The sequence below is a fragment of the Monodelphis domestica genome, chromosome 1 (genome assembly GCF_027887165.1).
Source record: "Monodelphis domestica isolate mMonDom1 chromosome 1, mMonDom1.pri, whole genome shotgun sequence".
Classification (NCBI taxonomy): domain Eukaryota; kingdom Metazoa; phylum Chordata; class Mammalia; order Didelphimorphia; family Didelphidae; genus Monodelphis; species Monodelphis domestica.
In genome coordinates, this window is record NC_077227.1 from 103,283,902 (window position 1) to 103,304,202 (window position 20,301).

At 36.5% G+C, this 20,301-nt stretch overlaps 1 protein-coding gene across 2 annotated transcripts in view; it reads right to left on the reverse strand.

The window, feature by feature from the left end:
- ACSL5 (acyl-CoA synthetase long chain family member 5) overlaps positions 1 to 18,983 on the reverse strand; it is a 61,990-nt gene extending 43,007 nt beyond the window's left edge. The window contains exons 1-2 of one of the 2 annotated variants that reach the window (XM_007479007.3): positions 18,827 to 18,983; positions 15,344 to 15,467 (exon numbers count right to left, since the gene is read on the reverse strand). The gene's annotated coding sequence lies outside the window, so the exon portion shown is untranslated. The remainder of the gene's footprint in view (positions 1 to 15,343; positions 15,468 to 18,826) is intronic. The other variant, XM_056803888.1, reaches the window with a different exon arrangement.
- Positions 18,984 to 20,301: the final 1,318 nt, after the last annotated feature.

Consider the following 20,301-nt stretch of genomic DNA (forward strand, 5'->3'; position numbering starts at 1 on the left):
CCTCAGTTCCTCATCTACCAAATGAGCTCAAGAAGGAAATGGCAGATCTTTGCCAAGATAGCATCAAATGAGATCACAAAACTCGGACACAAGTAAACAATGACAACAACAAAGAGTTTGATGGAATTCAAAATGCCATAGATATTAGACCTAATCCTCTAAACATAACCTAAGCAAGGAAAATGATGAGACAGATCACCATTGATGCCTCATTTTTACCAGGGAAGAAAGAGGAAACATGTTATTCATTCGATAGAAGTAGGGAAGCTATTGATACATGATGTTTTGAAAGTGTGATTATCTTTTCAGTAAAAATAAACTTATTAAATAACTAATCAATACAAAGCACTGTGGTTTCTGTCTCCCAGGGTCTTTAAAGTCTATTAGGGGAAAGAAATCATGTACATAAAGAGGAAAAAAGTTATTTTGTGAACGATGTATAGGAAGAGTTAAGTGTATTATTGGAGTTCCAAAGAAGTAGGTTGTTACGTTCTCCAAATGATGGGAGAAATTCAAGAAAAATATTTTATGCTTATCACTTTTGAAAGGAAATTGAACCAGTCATTTCACTGCTAGAAGAAATTCCCATGAAATAAATTCCCTCTGCTAATGCAAATTGGAAACCACTCTATAACATATATTCCTAGAAAGTTATTCAGGAGTAATAAGGGGTTATTTGGAATTTCCTGGTGCCATATAGTCATTCTCTTTTACAGGCAGGACTTGAACACAGACTTTCCTGATTTCAAAGTTGATTCTCTATCCACCACACTGATCTTTCTATTCATTATAGCATCTTACAGCTTACAAAGTACTTTCATAAATCTCATTTGATAACTAACAACTCTGAGTTAAGTAGGATAAGTTAAGTAAGGGAAACTGAGGAAGAGAATATAAATTCTAGTAGTCAGTGGCAGAGTTGGGACATTTATGTATTTTAAATCCTCTATGCTATGGTCTTCTCATTCTTTTCCATGACATGAATGCTTATGATCCTGTATACATTACTAGGTCTCAGATAAATTCTTCTCCTGTCCAATAATCCTAATGGAACAGCTACCACTTATGTGCAAAGGTATTATATCAAATAGTGCTTTATACTATTTCCTTGATATTAAGGAATTTAATTGATCCTGTGGGAAGGTTTTCCTTGAGTACTCAAAATATAAGTTCATCATCAATTAAGAAGTATTTGTTACTTGCCAGGCACAGCAAAGCTCTAAGAATATAAATATAAGTAAAGAGGAAGATAGTCCCTCCTTCAAGGAATTTACATTCTAATAAGGGGTCACAGGGAGAACCACAGAAAGCTGAAAATCTGAGGATGGGAACATGGGAAAGAAAAAAGTTCATAGTCCGGAGAGTTAACCCAGCTGGCCGGGGTACTTCTTCCATTAAGTTTACTAATATAATCTGTATTAGTGTCCAACTGGAATCTTAACAGCTGAAGGAAGCAGCTAAGGAAAGGACAAAAGGTTTGAAGATGACCTTATGGCCTTATGACCTTATATATTATGAGCAAAGCAAGCAAAAGTAAATCACCTTTTCCTTAAAGGACAAAGAATGCAAACTAGTGAAGATCTAGCTAGTTAACCTGGAAATCCAGTTCCTAGAGAAGTATCTACTTGCTTTGTAATGATTTCTTTGGTGAGGAAGGGTTGTTGTGAGAAATTATAAAACCACACACACACACACACACACACACACACACACACACACACACACACACACAGAGTTTTCATTAAAAAAAAAAAAAACTAATATGAATGAAACCAGAGTGAAGATTTTCTCAAAGTAAATGGATTTTAGACTAAGTTATGCAGTGATCAAGAGATCAAATCTTAACCACACATAAGACAGGTTGTTAACATTTCTAGCTAGAAAATAGACAGTTGTTGGGGAGGAACTATACACCCTCATTCCTAAAGGAAAGTTGAAGATACAGCAAGCAGTTGCTTAGATTTTGTTAGGATGTTTGAAGACAGCAATCTTTATGTATTGTTTTATAAGGAGCAAACACACTCTTCAAAGCAAGCCAGAAACTTAATAACCAACCCTAGAGTATCAAGTATTGTCCCAGATAGCCAAGAGCTACTGTGGTGTCTGTCAACTAATGTTTTACACGATAGCCCACTTTCTATTTTCCTATCACTAAAACCACTTTTGACAGACAGATGCTTTGCATTTTTCCATGCTGTACAAATTGCTGCTCAAACTCAGAGTAATTCAGTCTTCCCAACAGACAGCTGGGAGACGGAAGCATTTATTTGTTTCTCTTAAAGATAAGAAACCAGAGGAAAGTTGAGAGATGAGTCATGAGGCCAAAAGGGATGTGGTAAGCTGAAGGTGAACTTTTGGGATAGGCTGCAGTTGTCTATATCAAAGGCCATGAAAGCAGGGTTCTGTTTGAGGGATTTGGACAAAGCCTCCAAGTTATTCAGATCTATCCTTCATGCCAATCACTTTCCAATCCTACTCTCTAGTTGGAAGAAAACAGTTATCAGCCGACTAGTTTTACTTTCCTAATCAAATAGGCAAGGCTCCATATTGCTAGTGGATGTTAGAATTGCAATACAAGCACATACACACTTTACCTAGGTAGATAGAGGGTCTATTTAAAAGAAAAAACGGGGGCAGGGGGCTTCTATAATTCATTCTTGTGCTATTTTAAGAATAAAATACACACAAACACACATACTTTTTACCCTTTTATATTTAAAGCCTGGCAATCACTATTAATATGTGGGGCTACAACATATAAAATCTATATCATATTACTTATGATCTCAGGAAGGGACAGAATTTGAAACTCAAAAATTTTTAAAAGAATGTTAAAAATTATTTTTTATGCAATTGGGGAAGAAGATGAAATATTATTTTAAAAGGAAAAGGAAAAAAAGTCTCTAGGGCTAAATCTGCACCTATACTTTCTTTCACAATGTCAGTAGGTAGAGGAGGAAGGAAAGTACCATTGACCCATCTGTAGTTTTTGCTGTTCTTGTCTTCTATTTCCTTCCCCACTCCCATGATGGGCTAGGAAAGAGGACAACAGTGTCTTCCGCTAAAAACTTATTCCATCATCTCATGGTAGCCTTGAGATGACCCTGGGTTCTCACAAGCAATAAATTACTAAAGAATATTGTCTTTGATAAATCTTGGCAATATGCAAAGAGTTCAAGTAAGGGTCTAGTGAAAGACTTTTGTTTGAGAACCAGCCTAGCTACAAATCCAGACGTGGGTTAGTAGTTGGTTGGTCCAAGTTTTGGGCCATAACAATTCATGTTAGCCTGAAACATGCTTCAAAACCCAGTTATCTTCTCATCCTAAAATATCTCAATATTTCTCATGGTCTAGAGACCATGTCCTCCCTGGAATTGTTGAACCACTCAGCTCTGTAACTCCTTCTCTGGGGCCACTTTATGTTCCCAAATGGTGAGATAGAAACTCTACTTTAACTAGGAAATCCCATAACCTTAGCAAGGCACATTATTTCCCCCCAGATCCCATCTCTCTTTTTCTAAGGCAACCATAATTAAATCTGCCATTGCCTCTGGAAAAGGAATGTCAATTGATGTCCCCATGTCTCATTCACCATCTTTATAGCTTCTCAAACTGACACCCTTCCTTCAGGGGAAAGACTCTCTTATTTTTGCTGAGTTTGGAACATAGTCAAAAATGTTTTTCATTCATAAGAGTGGAAGGACTATCATCTACGGTAGGAGAAAGAAAAATTCTTATGTGGAATTTTTCTATCACATTACTGACTTTAATATGAATTGTTTTCTATTTGAAAATACTAACATACACTCTCAGTGAGGGTGGTATAGCTCTGGATACATGGACAGAGTTTTAAAATCTTGTGTTCCTATATAGATTTATTTCAGCAGCATTTTTTGCCATTTTGCTGTTGGTTGTTTGCTTTTGCTACTGTTTAATTATTGTTCAGTTGGTTTCAACTCTATGGAAATCCAGGGGTTTTCTTGGCAAATATAAGTAGGGTAGTTGGAATTTCCTTCTCCAGTAGGGTAGTTGGAATTTCCTTCTCCAGTGTGCTCCTATTTTGTAGATGAGGAATTGAGGCAAATAGGGCCTCACAAAATTATTGTGAAGTCTATTTAATTTTATTAAATAACTCATAATAAAACATAATTTTCTATAGGCTCAAGTATCATATGACTTTTTTCTAATATATATATGGATATGTAATGAAAATACAGATTTATTGTAAAGTTCCTAGTAGGCTTTTTTTGCTCTGTATTATTTTCCTATATACACTACTAAAAATATATATCATTTGGAAGTCTAAGAAATTAGCATTAAACAGAGATCTTTCATGTTTGAAAAGACTGGGAACCATTAGTGTAGACAAATCAAGAATTTACTGAATGTTTATAAAGGTCATATCCTGCTTTAGCATCATGATACATAAGAGAATGATAAAAATAAGCCCTGTGGTCTTTTAACTCAGACAACCACAGTTCAATGCTAACGAAGTCACATCATTGGGGGAGAATATGGTATAAATCAATTTTACTGGGTTCTATTACTTTGAGCTGAATAAAACTCTATTAGTTGAACTTTCATTTACACATATTTTCATGGACCAGAAGTACAGAGACAGAATTTTAGAATCTACCATCTTAGCCATTGGGCAGCTAAGTGGGATAGTGGATAGAGTAAAGGTCCTGGAGTCGGGAACACCTGAGTTCAAATGTGACCTCAGATACTTATTGGCTCCTAACACTGTGCAAATCACTTAACCCTACTTGCTTCAGTTTCCTGAGCTAGAAAAAGAAATGGGAAACCACTCCATTATATCTGCCAAGAAAATCCCAAATAGGGTCACAAAGAGTTGGACACAACTGAACAACAACATGTTAACCATTAACCTCCTAACTCACTTTAAAAAACAAACAAACAAACCCTTACCTTCTATTTTAGAATCAATACTGTATATTGGTTCCAAGCCAGAGAAGAGCAGTAAGGGCTGGCCAATGGAGGTTAAGTGACTTGCTCAGTTTCACAGTTAGGAAGTACCTTGGATGAGATTTGAACCTAAGACCTCCTATCCCTAGGGCTGGGTCTCAATCTACAAATTGAGCTGTTCAATTTTATTCACTTCCAAATTTGTTTCCTCATCTTTTAAACTGTTATCACCTCCTCAGCCTATCTTACTGGGTTGTTTCAAGAATCAGAGGAAGCAATAACTCTTATTTTGCAAGCTATAGATATCTATAAGCATGATTTTTTTTTAATTGCCTTATTGCTTACAAAGTAAGGGAAAAGGTAGAGGCCAGATTATCAGAATATGCACATGGATGGATGAAAATGTAGCCCTAGAGTTGGGAAGAAAACCTCAACAATGTAATTTATAGATACTGGGCTGTCTTCAATATCTTCTTATATCTAAGATTGTAAATTTACCTCTAGAGATAGATAACAGAAAACTTTAAAATGATCTAAGATATTTATTTAAAGCACAAATTTGAACATGAACTATGAATTATAATCTTGTGTTCTGGGGGTGTGCACTTATTTAAAGAGCAAGCTATTTGACATCCCTTAGTATTCTTTATATATATTACCTGTGGAAGTTGCTGGAAGAACTAGCCAGCCAAGTGACTTGTGCTTCTCTCTTTTGCACACTTTTTGCTATTTAATAAATAATCATTATAAAATTCTTTAATTATTACATACCTAAGTCTGGTATGATGCTAGGTACCATAGGGAAAAGAAAAGGATAAGAAAATTCTTGCTCTTCAGAAGCTCATAGTCTAGTTGTAAGAAAGAGCAAACGTACAAATAAAAGAACAATTCAGTGTTAAACTAATAGGCACCATAGTCTATTAGAAATAATGACTTGGAGTTAGAAGACCTAAATTAGAAAATCATAGTTCTAATCCTTACTTGCTATGCAATCTTGGATAAATTGCTTAACCTTTATCTCTAAAATGGAGAGAATATTTATACTGCGTACTGTAAAACATTTTGTGAACTTTAAAGTACTACAAAAATGTGAATTATTACAAGGATCATAATATTATAGGACTTAGAGGTAGAAGAAACTTGGGAAATGATGTAGAACAACTTTTTTATTTTATAGATAAAGTAATTTGTAGCTAGAGAGAAAATTTACTTCAAAACACATAGATAGTAACAAAATGAAATCTGGAGTTGACTGCAAATGAGAGGTTCCATACTACCTGTCAGTGATTAGGCACACCTGGAATTCAGAGCAGAGGGAGTCATGTGCAGGTAGTCAGTGAAGGTTTCAGGGAGAAGAAAGAATTTGAGCTGAGCTCTCAAAGACAAGTCATATTTTAATAAGGATAAAGAGAGGAAAATGTTCTCTTCTCTAAGCCTATCCTTGATGCTTGAGAAATACTAATAAAAGCATCAACAAAATAAGCCTAATATGAATGAGGAAGCAAGATCTATATGACTTGTACATTTTCTTTAAAGGGTCAAAAGCAAATCTGGTTAAAATACATTTCATTTAAGATGCTGTGTTCAGTATTTATTAATACTGGCTTTCTGAAAAGCTATGAATGAAAAAAATAATTTTCCCCACCTATACAGAAAAAAAATGTTTTTAATCAAATGGAAAGCTTTAGAGGCAAAAACTGATTTTTAAAAAGAATTGAAAAGAAAGTATTGCCATTAAGATTAAAAAAGGGGAAACCGCTAGGTTGCTCAGTGGATAGAATCCCAGGCTTTGAGACAGGAGGTTCAAATTCGGTTTCAGACACTTCCTAGCTGTGTGACCCTGGGCAAGTCACTTAAACACCATTGCCTAGCCCTTACTGCTTTTCTGCCTTAGAACCAATACACAGAATTGATTCTAAGATGGAAGGTAAGGGTTTAAAAAAAAAAAAGGCTGACATCCAGAATCTGAGGAATCAATAACTATCTTTAAAATAATAATTCCCTAATGGAACAGTAAAGAATATTTTGATAGACAATTTTTAAAAGGAAGAAATAAAATCTATTGAGAACTTTGTCAAAAATATAAGAATATGAGCCATTTCATGATTGATAAATGGGCTTTTGGATAAAAAAATCAGTTATATAATGATGTATATAGCTTATTACTATATGCAAAATTGCTCAAAATCATTATTGATAAATGCAAATCAAAACAACTCTGAGATGACATCTCATACCTGTCCAATTCACTTAAATGATAAAAGGGCAAAATGGCAAATATTGTAGAGCATGTGGACAAATAGGGATAGTAATATATTGTTCATGGAACTGTGAACTAATCTAACCATTTTGGAGAGCAATCTGGAATTGTATTCAAAGAGTTATAAAACTGTATGCCTTTTGACTTGGGAGTACCACTATTGGGTTTATTTCCTATGGTGATCAAGGAAAAAGGAAACTATATGTTCTAAAAGATTTACAGCAGCTCTTTTTGTGGGGGCAAAGGACTGTAAACTGAAAGTATGCCCATTGGTTCAGGAATGGCTGAACAAGTAGTGGTATGTGATTGTAATGGAAGTCTAGTTTGCCATATGAAATGACAAATAACATGACCACAAAAAAACTTTTAAAAAAATTTATATATATATATATATATATATATATATATATATATATATATATAAAAGTCAACAAAACCAGGAGAACATTCTCTATACAGTAACAACAATAATGTATGTAATCAATTGTGAATGACTTAACTATTATCAACAAGGTGAGGTTCTAGGACAACTGCAAAGGACTCATGCCAACAAGGATATATCAACCAAAGGAACAGATGGAGTCCTAATGCAGATTGAAATATATCATTCATCACTTTATTTCCTCCATGAATTTTTCTCTAGTGTAAACAATATATCTCTTGTTTTACAACCTGATGAATAAGGAAATATGTATTCTGTAATAATATATGTACAACCTATACCATATTACCTACTTTCTTGGGGAGGGAGGAGGATTTATTATAATTTATTACATTTATAATAGACTTTACATTTAAAACAAATCATATATACTAAATTATTGTCATGTTACATACTATGTTTTATTACATACAAAAAACAAATTGTAACAAAAAAGGAAGAAATACAAATTTTATTTGTTCAAATACTGTTAATGACACAAATCAAGACAAACTATAGATACCTTAGAGCCATTAAAATGACAAAAAGAAATAAAAAGGTGATGAGTCAAACATGGGTACAAGGGAAACAGGTATTCTAATACATTGTTGTTGGGATTATAGACTCTAGACTTTTTTGGAGAGCAAAATGGTAACAAGGTCATTAGAACTGGAAGAGACTATAAAGGCTATCAAGTTTAACTGCCTCATTTTGTAGATAAGCAAACTGAGAATCAGAGAGGTAAGCAATTTTCCCAAGGACACACAGATAATGTATATAAAATACATCTTGATTTTTGATCCAATGTTTCCATTGCGAGGTAGACATTTTTCTTGAAATACAAAGAGAAGCCAATGCAACTGACATTTAAGTTCCTAATACATGCAAGGCATTATGCTAAATGCTGGAACAACAAAGACAAAAAAATCTCTGCTGAAAATGATGATGGATGAATGATATGGGATAAAATGGAGATAACTGAAGGGAAAGAGACCCTATATAATGATGTTCAAATGATTAACTTTTTATTCATAATAAGAAAAAAAAACAAGCAAACCTGAAAATAATCTCTGACCAAAGGCTAGAGAATGATTGCATTATTAAAGCATGTGAATTTAATACTAATATAAATAAGAAAATATGGATTTATATTAAGTAATAAAAAATACCTTTAAGAATCAGAGCTGTTCACATATAGGCATATATGAAAAGAAAAAAGTCAGAGATAACCACGTTTTGGCTTAATTTGGGACAGAGAGGAAAGAAAAGTTCTCTTTTAATTTGATTGTTTTTAATCACATCGAAGTGCTAGGGCTTTTGGTAAGATTTTATTTCTCTATTTCATTTGTATGTTAATGGTAAAGTTCTTAAGAAATGTTTTTTTTTTTTTTTAAGTAGACACCAAGATCTGAAATGCCATATGAGTGAGCATTAGACTATGGAATTATTCTAAGACCCTGACCCGACTGGGTTTTAGAAGTGGTATCTAACAGAACAAATTTTGAATTCTTGTAAACACATTAAAGTATCCTGATAGCTATAAAGAAGGAACAGGAGATATAGATGTCAAATTCCTCATTGGTTGGGACAAAAAAAAAATCCCTATTTGACACTCCAGTTTTTACACTATTAAACCATCCTACTCATACAAATCAGAGAAAGGTGGCATAATCCTGGGAGATTATTTTGTTTATTACAGGCACCAAAGGTTTCTCTATCCCTGGTGCTGAGCAAGTGAATTCACAGAACACTGAAACAAGAAGGACCCTTATCAAAAACTAAATTGATAAGAACATGTAAGATAGGAGAAACAAGTATTAGGTTGGCTGTCTGGCACCCCTGCCAATGTTAATAGCTAAATATGAAAGATGTTGTGAAAGAGTCTTTCTAGACCTACCATAGCACCAGACCTCATACCATCTAGGCTGATGAATCAAGGATCAGATTATGAGATCAAAGTACAAATCCCAAACTTTGTCACAGTCTCTGGTTATTAAGGCAAACTTTACAAGGCCAGCTCCTATTCATCAACCCCAGTTAGAGGAGATTGGGAAATTTATTAACACTCTGAAGATAAAACAAATGGGACATTTGCTAGCCTAAATCTTTCCTCCATCACAATTCTATTAAAGTCGTCATGTATCTTTCCACTCATGCATCTTTCCCTTTCTGAAACATGATCTTCCCCTTTTACTCTTTGGATCCAACATGGAATGCCATGCTTGATCACCTCTTGATAACCTCATGTTACAGTGCCATAGATTGTAATTATTACCCTCCTCTCCAGCAGAGGGTAATAACTGGGTAATGCTAATCTTCCAGCATTAACTGCTTTTTCCAGGCACTATACCCACTTCTAGGGGGTAGGGGGTTATCATCTGTGACATTGTAAAAAAAAAAAGCACCAGTTCAGTAACTGTCCTGACAAGATTCTAGAAGAATAAGGGCAGGAACCTTGAAACTCTTCTTGGAAAGTTTACAATTTTCTGATTTAGACATCCATCTGCTGAAAAAGTAAGGGGGCTGAACTGGACTCAGTCATAATTTAGGTCCCTATTAGAAACAAAGCATGATATCTCCTCTAGCACTTGGCACAAAGATAAGTGTTCTATAATAATTTTTAACTTCCCATTTGGTTCTATGGATTTCCTTAGCTCTTGGGAATATTAGGTTTAAAATATTTCTTTAATTTACTTTTTGCAATGAATAAAAATCTATTTTCTTTTTCTCCCACCACCTCCCCACCAAAAAAATTAAGTAAAAACAAAATTCTTATATCAAATAAGGATAGTCAAGGAAAATACATTCTACATCACCAAGAAATAAAATACTAATTAACTAAAATAGTACAAATCCTACTGGGGCATTGTTTTAATGAAAAGGTTTCAACCCAGAAAACTAAATGGAGGGGTGTGTGTGGGTTCCTATTAGTTATCTAGTTTCTTAGTGTGGCTGCCTAAGACAATTTGCCACCCAGAAAAGGTATAAGAATCTAACCATTTATTTGGGAGGGGTGTAGTCAGGATGGCACAGTAGAGAGCAATCCAGCCAAATTCAACAGCCTGCTACAAACAACTTTAAAATAACATATCAAATTGAACACTGGAGTGGCAGAACCAACAAAAGGTCTGGGTGAGACATTTTTCTAGCCCCAGATAATTTAGGAGGTTGGTAGGAGAGGTCTATGGCACTGGGGCAGAGCTGTCTTAGACCAAATCCAGTGGCAATACCACCAGTGGCATCTGGAGGGAGCTGTGAAAGCTTCAGCAACAATTTCTAGTGTTCTCAGCCCAGACAGTAAAGAAGTCAGAAAACTTAACACAAAGAGATTAAGGACCCTTTGTTATAATTGGGTGTTAGACCTGGTGGTGTTTGACTATATGTATGTTGCTCATACAGAGTTGTGAATCACAATCCCAGGAATTTGAGGAGTACCTGTTTGGGCAGTCACAAGGGAGAAGGAAGTCTAGCTACAGTTCCAGGGCCAAGAACTTTCTAGTGCTTGTGGCTACTGCAGGGGTCCTTCCTAGGTAGAGAACAGAATGCAGACTAGAAGAGCAATGAACACACCTTTTCCTAGATCACATCACCTCGGGAGCAGCAGCATCCCCAGAATTAGCTCTGAAAATACTAAAAAGAAAAAGTCCACTTCTTGGAACAGTGTCTTCCTACTCCCAACTTTAACATAAAATTCAAAGTCAAGAAACAGGCTGGGAAAAATGAGCAAACAACAAAAAAAGAACTTGACCATAAAAAAGTTATTACATTTACAGGGAAGACCAAGAACTAAACTTGGAAGACAAAATGTGAAAGAAATATACACAGCTATAAGCATAATGTCAAAGAAAAAATTCAAATTGGACACAAACCCAAGAAGAATTCTAATGAGAGTTAAAAAGATAAAAGTAGTAGAGGAAAAACTATAAAAAAAATTAGAGTGATGAAAGATTCTGAAAAGAAAATTAAGAATCCAACTAACTACTTATAATACTGACCTCAAAAAAAAAAACAAACAACTAAAGAAAGAAGACCTTTATACTGCCCACTGCATCAAACCCCAACTGCAAGGTTACATTCGATATAACTTAGGGCACACTAAATAGAAACTTACAGTACACTAGTAGACCACAGACATACTTCTGCTAACCATAACTCTGAAGCATAGAGAGGTAATAAAATACAGTGGTGGAAAGAATAGCCATTCTGATCAATTCACATCTTTAGACAATGACAATTTATACTATTAGCAAATCAACTGAACACATCTCAGGACCAAAAGGAAAACCAGTGTTTTAGGTTACCAGAGTAGCCACTTCCCTTAGTAAGCTTGTGGTCTAGTTATAGAAACAAGGCTAATGCACATGAAAGAATAAGGACTGGAACTATTAAAGAATCTCTAGTCTCCCCTAAGCTGCCTGAAAATATTTTCTTGTTTTCTTCATCCTTAAAACAAATAAACAAACAAACAAAAAAACCCAAACCTCATTTGACTCTACCTTCATCAAAAGTTATCATCCTATATTTCTCTTCCCTGTTGCAGACAAACAACTAAAAAAACCTGTTGACATTTGTTGCCTCTATTCTAGCACTTCAGGCTCTTGCAAACTGGGACCCAGTTTCATTCAACTGAAACTGTTTTCTTCCAAATTACTAAGATTCTTTAAAAAACAAAACCCTTACTTTATATCTTAATATCAATTCTCAGATAGGAGAGTAGCAAGAGCTAGACAAAAGGGTTTGAGTAGCTTGCCCAGGGCCATACAACTAGGAAGTATCTGAGTTTGAATTTGAACTCCCAACTCTAGACTTGACACTTTATCCACTGTGCTACAAACATAGCTACCCCTTTACCAAAACTCTTGCCAAATTTTAAGGATTTTTCTTAACTTTGTCCTTTTTTTGACCTCTTCACAGAATTTGATACTACTGATTTACCTTCTCCTTGTAGGTCTTCTTTTCCCCTACCCCACTGAGTTTTTAATATAGTGTTTCACATGCCAACCAGCCATGACTCCAGTTCTCTTCTTGCTTTTGTTTTGTTGAGTTGCTTCAGTCATGTCTGACTTTTCATAAGCCCATTTGGGGGTTTTCTTGGCAAAGATACTGGAGTGATTTGCAATTTCCTTCTCCAACTCATTTTACAGATGAGGAAACTGAGGCAAACAGGGTTATGTGACTTGCCCAGGATCACACAGCTAGGAAGTATCAAATTCATGAATGTGGGTCTTTCTGATTCCAAGCCCAGTGCGCTCTCCACTGTACCACCTCTATGCCCTTCTTCTTGCTACTTGAATATATTCCTGGTTCTTATACAACCATTATTTTTGGAAAGGAGGTCAGTTAAGGGACCTATATCTCTGCTCACTATGTCTACAAATTTCCAGACTGCAACACACATCTCTGGTCACCATTTCCTATTAGAATAAAAGCTCTTTGAGGGCAGGGACTATCTCATTTTAAAATTTGTTTCCCTAGTACTTGTCACAAGTGCCTGGCATAAGAAAGCACTTAATAAATGCTTTTTACTCATTCATTCTATCACCCTCCATATCCTTTTGCCAAAACCTTTTGACTATATCACTTTTCTTCAGTTCACAAGATGACCACAAACATTAGTCCCGGCCTTTACCTGACTTACCATAATCACCTCCTGACTGTTCTCCCTAAATTAAAGTTTCTCCCTTCTCCAGTCTTTCCTTTACACAGCTGCCAAATATAATTCTGCAGTACAGGTCTGATAGCATCACTTTCCAGCTTCATAAGTTCCTGTATTGCCTTTTTTCCTCCATGACCAAATGCAATCTCCTCCTAGGTATTTCAAGCCCCTTCCCAACCTGACACTGGTCTACCTTCCCAGGCTTATCACACATCATCTCCCTTCTTAGACTCCAGAGCCCAGACAAATTGGCCTTCTTTCTGTTCCTCTCACACTGGAATGCACTTGCTCATCTTAACCTCAGACTCTCGTTTCCTTAAAAGCCCAATTAAAATGTTACCTGCTACATGAGGTTTTTTCCTGGTTCCTACTTCCCAAGCTTCTAGACTCCCCATAACTCCCCCAAACTCTGCTGAGAATAACTATTGTATACACATAAAGATGTAGTCTTCTCTGATAGAACATCAACTTCTTGAGGGCAGAGATTGTTTCATTTTTGTCTTCACAACCCCTGAACATAGGCTCTCAATGCTAGCACATAGGAAGTATTTAAGACTTGTTGATTTTTTTAGAAAGTTTTATACAAGTGACTGGCCAAAAACCAGGCTTGGAAGAGTTGAGAATTTTAAATGCTTAGAATTTTAGTTCAAATAAGATTGCTATTTTGAATTCTAGTTTAATTTCCCCAGAGTATAAATGTATTCATGCTTCATATTCTTCCCCTGTTCTAATATGCCAAGTCTTTTGATTTACTCAGTCCCTTCCCTACCATGGGAGGGAAGAGAGGGAGAAAGTAGGGAAAGGAGGTCTAGAGATTTCAAACACTCCATCATTTATACTGTCAACAAGGAAATCTAGAAATCCCCAGTTTATTTAGTTTGAGGGTAGAAACTGCAGGTTTTGACCTTGTCGCAGGAGGTTTCCCCCTGAGGGAAGGTCCCTCTTCACCAAACAATGGACATCCCGGTAGTTTTGGGCGGGAACAGCTAATCCCATTCAATGCTAGGTATCTCTTTTGTCCCTTCGGTTTCTCCCCCTAGGCTAAGGTCCATAACCAAAGTGGCCCAGCCCTGGCTGAATCTTTCCCTTTGGTGTTCATAGTAGAGCATCAGCCCCTCACTGTTATTCCAGTCTGAAACTCCTCATTTTCCTTTTTTACCATTGTAAAGTCAATCAACTGTCCCTCTAATCCTAAACCCCCAGGTCATCTAGAGTGGTATATAGGTTCCCCAAATTCTTTTGTTCCTAGGAGTCCATCCTGAGTCAGTGGTACCCCCAGGGGTCAGTGACCAGGGCACCCAGACTCGGGTGCAGTCGAGCAACCTAGTAGCACTAACCCCTTTTTCCCTTGATTAAAGAGTGATTTTGACTATTTAATAGTTCTATTAAAAATTTTCTGCTAGAAAAATAGTTAAATAGTTTTTTCTATAACAATATCTGTTAACTTCAGTTCTTTGCTAAAACCTAGGGATGATCTGTGGTCTCTCTGAAGCCTACAATCATCACCCAGATTACTTCAGGATCAATGATACTAGTACCTGAACCCCAAAGGCACCAAAATCCAGATTTGAATTTTAATTTAGTTCCAGATCAAGGGAAGGCTTTTGCTAAATTAATTCTCTTTGTGATTGTGATTGTCTATACCAGTCTTTCCTGCCCAGAATTTTAATTTAATTCAACCTTTCCACAAATCACTCAGGAATGAGGGAAAACTAACTGATCCAGGCCTCCCTGTTCTTTCTTGCTGTTCCCCCATATAGCAGGCATCTCAAAGAAGGCACTTTTCAAAGCCAGTTCTAGCCAGAGCTCTCTGCCTTGGTCCCTCCCCAGAAGAGAGCATTATTTTGTACTGTTTAGATTCTAGGTATCATCTCCCCACTCTCCATATCCTTATTCGAGGTAACCCAAGTTCCATGTAGTGTGAATCTGAATGAACAAAGCCACACACACACACACACCACGTCAAAATAGTCAGGAATTGGGTAGGAAGAGAAAAAAAATGGGGTCATTCCCCACAGACTTTCCCCTTATTTTCCCAATACCTCTTAGACAATTAGAGCCCTTGGGATGTTGCCCTTACCTGGTGTGAGAGTAGCATCGGTCAAGTTGTCTAGATTTGGGTTTCCCTCCTAGGGCTCCTGTCCCTTAAGCTTGCCTCCCACTGTCCTGGGTTCCACTCAGTCCTGGCAGCCTTCAGGAGATCTCTTCCATGGGATCAGATGGACAGATTTCAGACCCACAGCTGGTGTGGTAAGTCTCCATTTATCCCCAGCTCGTGTGTACACAGAAGTCAGGCATGAGCAGACTCTCCCTTACATACCCAGGGCTCTCCACTTCCTGGTTGCTTTTTTCTAACTGAAAGTGGAAGTGTTCTGACAGGAAAGAAGTCGTCCCTAGCTAAACTGGCTCTTTTGGAAGCCTTTGACGTCTCCCTAAGAGATTTCCAACTGATTTCTGTTTCAGTATTGGAAACCCAAAAGAGTCTGCCTGGATTTTATCATCGGACACAAAACCCTGTCCTGCCAAGTGGAGCACACCTCAGGACTACCCAGCATGACTTGTGTTTGAACAGAAGAGAAAGAGCCCAGGAAAAGCTTACCTTTGACCATATTATTAAGAAAGGGTGGCCACACTGTGGAGGAGTCAAGGGACAAAAGACATCATAGCCCTACCTAGGCCACGCCTGGCTTTCGAGTGGAGCAGCCCCTCCAGATTAGGACTAGGAATGAATGGGTGGAAACCACTATAGGGATAAACTAGTTTCCCTGAGACTTCCACTCTTTAGCCTGTCCCTCCCCCCACCCTTACAATTAGTTTATCTAATTGTGATATCTTTTGCATTTTTCCAATTGGGGAGCCTGGGGAAGTCCAAGAAGTATTGATGAAGACTAGAAGAATGGAAACTTTATTTAGGAAAAAGAATTAATTCTCTGTTCCCTCTTAGTCCTAGCCTACTTCAGAAATATTCTAGAACATAAAATCATTTTTTCCACTGGTATTTTTTTAAGAACAAGTAGAATTTAGTGTGAAATATATAATTAAACTGTCTAATCAGTTAGTGCTCATTCTTTAAACCAAGGTTCTTAAAGAGCCTACAGGTGGTCTGTGGATAGATTGAAGGAGTGGAGAGTTATAAACTTGGATGGGAAAAAATTATGTCTTTATTTTTACTAATCGTTAACTGAAATTTATCACTTTATGCTATTTTAACTTAAAAACTGTGATTTAAACAAAGTATTCACAGTTTTCATCAGACTCCCCAAAGGGTCTATGACACATAAAAAAGTTTTTAAAACCTATGCTTTAGATAGTGCTATAGTGCTATGCTATCTTAAAATCAGATCAAGCATGGGGCCAGCTAGGTGGCTCAGTGGATGGACTCAGAGCCAGGCCCAGAGATGGGAGGTCCTGGGTTCAAATATGGCCTCAGACACTTCCTAACCCTGTTACTCTAGGCAAGGTACTTAACTCCATTGCCTAGCCCTGACCATTCTTCTGCCATAGAATCAATATTGATTCTAAGACAGAAGGTAAGGGTTTAAAAAAAAATCAGATCAAGGGAAGAAGGCTTTTGCTAAATTCTCTTTGTGATAGTGATTGTCTATACCAGTCTTTCCCTCCCAGAAATAACAGATTGGGGAGCAACTGGTGGCTCAGTAGCTAGAGAGCCAGACCCAAAGAATGGAGGTCCTAGATTCAAATGTGATCTAAACCATATCCTAAATGTATGACCCTGGGTAAGTCACTTGATTCAAATTGCCTTGCCCTTACTGCTCTTCTGTCTTGGAATTGATACTCTATTTTATAGAAGAGGAACCTCCCAGAAGAATAATGTTTGATTTGACTAAGGGCATGCTACCAGGGGAAGAGGCAAAACTCAAATCCTTTGACATTCTTTCCTCAATAACACACATTGATTCTTTCAATTCTAAGTCAGAAGATAAGGGAGGAAAGAGAAAGAAAGAAAGAAAGAAAGAAAGAAAGAAAGAAAGAAAGAAAGAAAGAAAGAAAGAAAGAAAGAAAGAAAGAAAGAAAGAAAGAAAGAAAGAAAGAAAGAAAGAAAGAAAGAAAGAAAGAAAGAAAGAAAGAAAGAAAGAAAGAAAGAAAGAAAGAAAGAAAGAAAGAAAGAAAGAAAGAAAGAAAGAAAGAAAGAAAGAAAGAAAGAAAGAAAGAAAGAAAGAAAGAAAGAAAGGAAGGAAGGAAGGAAGGAAGGAAGGAAGGAAGGAAGGAAGGAAGGAAGGAAGGAAGGAAGGAAGGAAGGAAGGAAGGAAGGAAGGAAGAATAGCTTAGAAAAGAAAGTTGGAAAGAAAGAAAGAAAAGAAAGTTGGAAAGTAAGAAAGAACAGATTACAAAAGAAAGTGGGAAAGACCCAAAGTAAATTGTAACTCAATTTAGCTATCATCCTGACCTTTTCCCATCTGCCTGCTCAATTCCAAATAGCTCTATGGTTATATGACACTAAATGAATATTGTCCTTTTCTTGGTCTACATTTCCTCTTCTTTAAAAATAAGGTTAGATCAAGTCTCTAAAGATTCCTTCCAGCTCTGACATTCTGAGATACTGGAGGATTATTTTAGTGCTAGAGTACTATGCAAATTCATGCATAGGTTTTCTTAATAAAAATAATTAAAAAAAAAGTTTTTGAAGCACAATATAACTTTCTCTTCATCTAGTACTGATCAATTTCAGAAGATAACTATATTAGAAGATTCATGGAAGCTTCTACTTTCTCTAGTCAGAGATCAGGTATCTCTGAAGTCACTGAGTCTAACTTCCTTTTGCAGATGGAAAATTAAGGTCTTTAATAGTGCTTAAGAGACTTGCCCAGGATCAAAAAGGAAGTAAAAAGATTCAAATCCAGGTTCTCTCACTCTAAATCTAGAAATCTTTCCACTAAATGACATATATAACCATATGGATATTTGAATTTCTAAATGGACCTGTGGGGAATTCCAGCAGAGAATTATAACCATCTTATATCTTTCCTTCTTATAACTATCTCTCCTCACACCATCCCAAAGGCCATTTCCTAGACTCCTACATAAAATGTCAGTACCATTTAGAATATAAGAATTAGAGAGCATTTTAGAGCCCCTGGGTTATAGTCATTTGGGTGGCAGATGGACTCTAGACACCTGGGTTCAACTCCAGGTTCAAGAATTTGTTAGATATATAAACAAGTTACTTAACGCCAAAATCCTTCAGCTTTCTTGTCTGTAAAGTGGTATCTCCTGGGATATGGTGAAAGCAGTTCATAAACCTTAGAGGGCTATGAAAATGGGATTCAGTACAAATACAGGCTAACTGCTCATTTTTCAGGACAGCCCTCCCTCAAGGTAAAGTGACCCCCTCCAAAACAAACCAAAACAAAACAAAACAAAACTACCTAATTAATTATTGGCAGGGTCAGGACTAAAACTCAGATCTCCTGACTTCTAGACTTTAAGTCTTGGCAGACACTAACCTTGATGTATTATAGCCCTAAGAAAAGAAAATAGCAACAGGAATACAGGCACACATACACACCCATCAGACCAGGAGGGAGATTTTATTGCAACTTACCTTTAAGGAATACTTCTTTCCTGAGTTCAGGAAATATGTTTCACAAACCTTCCTGTACAGCTCTAAGTAATACATTCAATACTAGCTCTCTTCAACAAACAGTCCCTGGGATACAACTGTACCTGGAGCCCACTTACATTGCCCTAAGTGCAGCCAACAAGGCACCTCGGTAATCTTTGTACCTGCATTGCAACAGGTTCAAAGGTAGAAATTACCTGTTCAAATACCAGTGGTATACTTCAGTAAGGGAGAAGTGTAAAATATGACAAAAGGAAAAAAAGAGATTTGTTATGCAATTGCTTCCCAATTAAAAAAAAAATTCCAGCTATGAAAGTTAATATCAAACAGAAGAAAGCTTTTATAAAGACAAGCTATACATTATATCATTTTCTTTTCTTTTAGTTTAATCTTTAAGGTTTAATGAGCATAAAAATGCACCATAGGGAAAATGAAACATAATTTTCAGTTTTGGAAAAAGGAGCAGAATGTGAATCTATGTTCCTTAAGAAAGAATGACAGAGGATTTGATTTCTGCCTCTTCCCCTAGCAGCATGCCCTTAGTCAAGCTAATCATTACTCTTCTGGGACCCTAACTTCCTCTTCTATAAAACAGCTAGAATAATTTTCAGTGCTTTAACCATTGGTTAGTAAGGAAATGCTTTGGGTGCTGTAAAGTGTTAAATAAATGTGAGCTGATTTGTTATGAGAAAGCTAAATCATAGATTTAGAGCTGCAAGGAATCTTAGAAGCCATCTAATCTGATCCCCACCCTACTACCTTTTTTTTTTAACAGTTGAGGAAACTGAGACCCAGAGAGGTTAAATAACTTGCCCTGGGTTACAATAGTTAGTAAGTGTAGAATCAGGATCTGAATCTGGATTTCCTGACTTCTAGTAAAGCAGTCTATCCACTATCACTGCAATTAATCTGACCTAATGTTCAAAAAAGATATATTTTTCATTTTTTATTAAACTTTTGAAACAACTATAAGATCTTCTCATCCCTTTTGCACCTAATAATAAAGCATAACTAAAGCTAATCAAATCAATGCTTTGGCTATGCCATATTGTTTATTATACATTCAAATTAACACTAGGCCTGTGACTTAGATATTCTAAAATGAAGCTGTGGGAGATGGGTTAGAGAAGATGATGAAGGTACCAGATACAGGGGGTGGAGACATGGTACAGAAAGTCCAGAGTCATGGAGATGGGTTAGAGAAGATGATGAAGGTACCAGATACAGGGGGTGGAGACATGGTACAGAAAGTCCAGAGTCATGGGTACAGCCTGGAAAGGAATGAAGACCTGTTTGGTCAGTGCTTAGCACCGTGTCTGACACGTAGTTGGTGTTATATAAATGTTTTTTGATTTATTGAATTAAAATGGAGATGCTGAAAGGAACCAGCTAATCAGAGGGAAAGGCCACAGGAGTGGAGGGGATTTTTGTCTTCAAATCCAATGTTATTTCCAAAA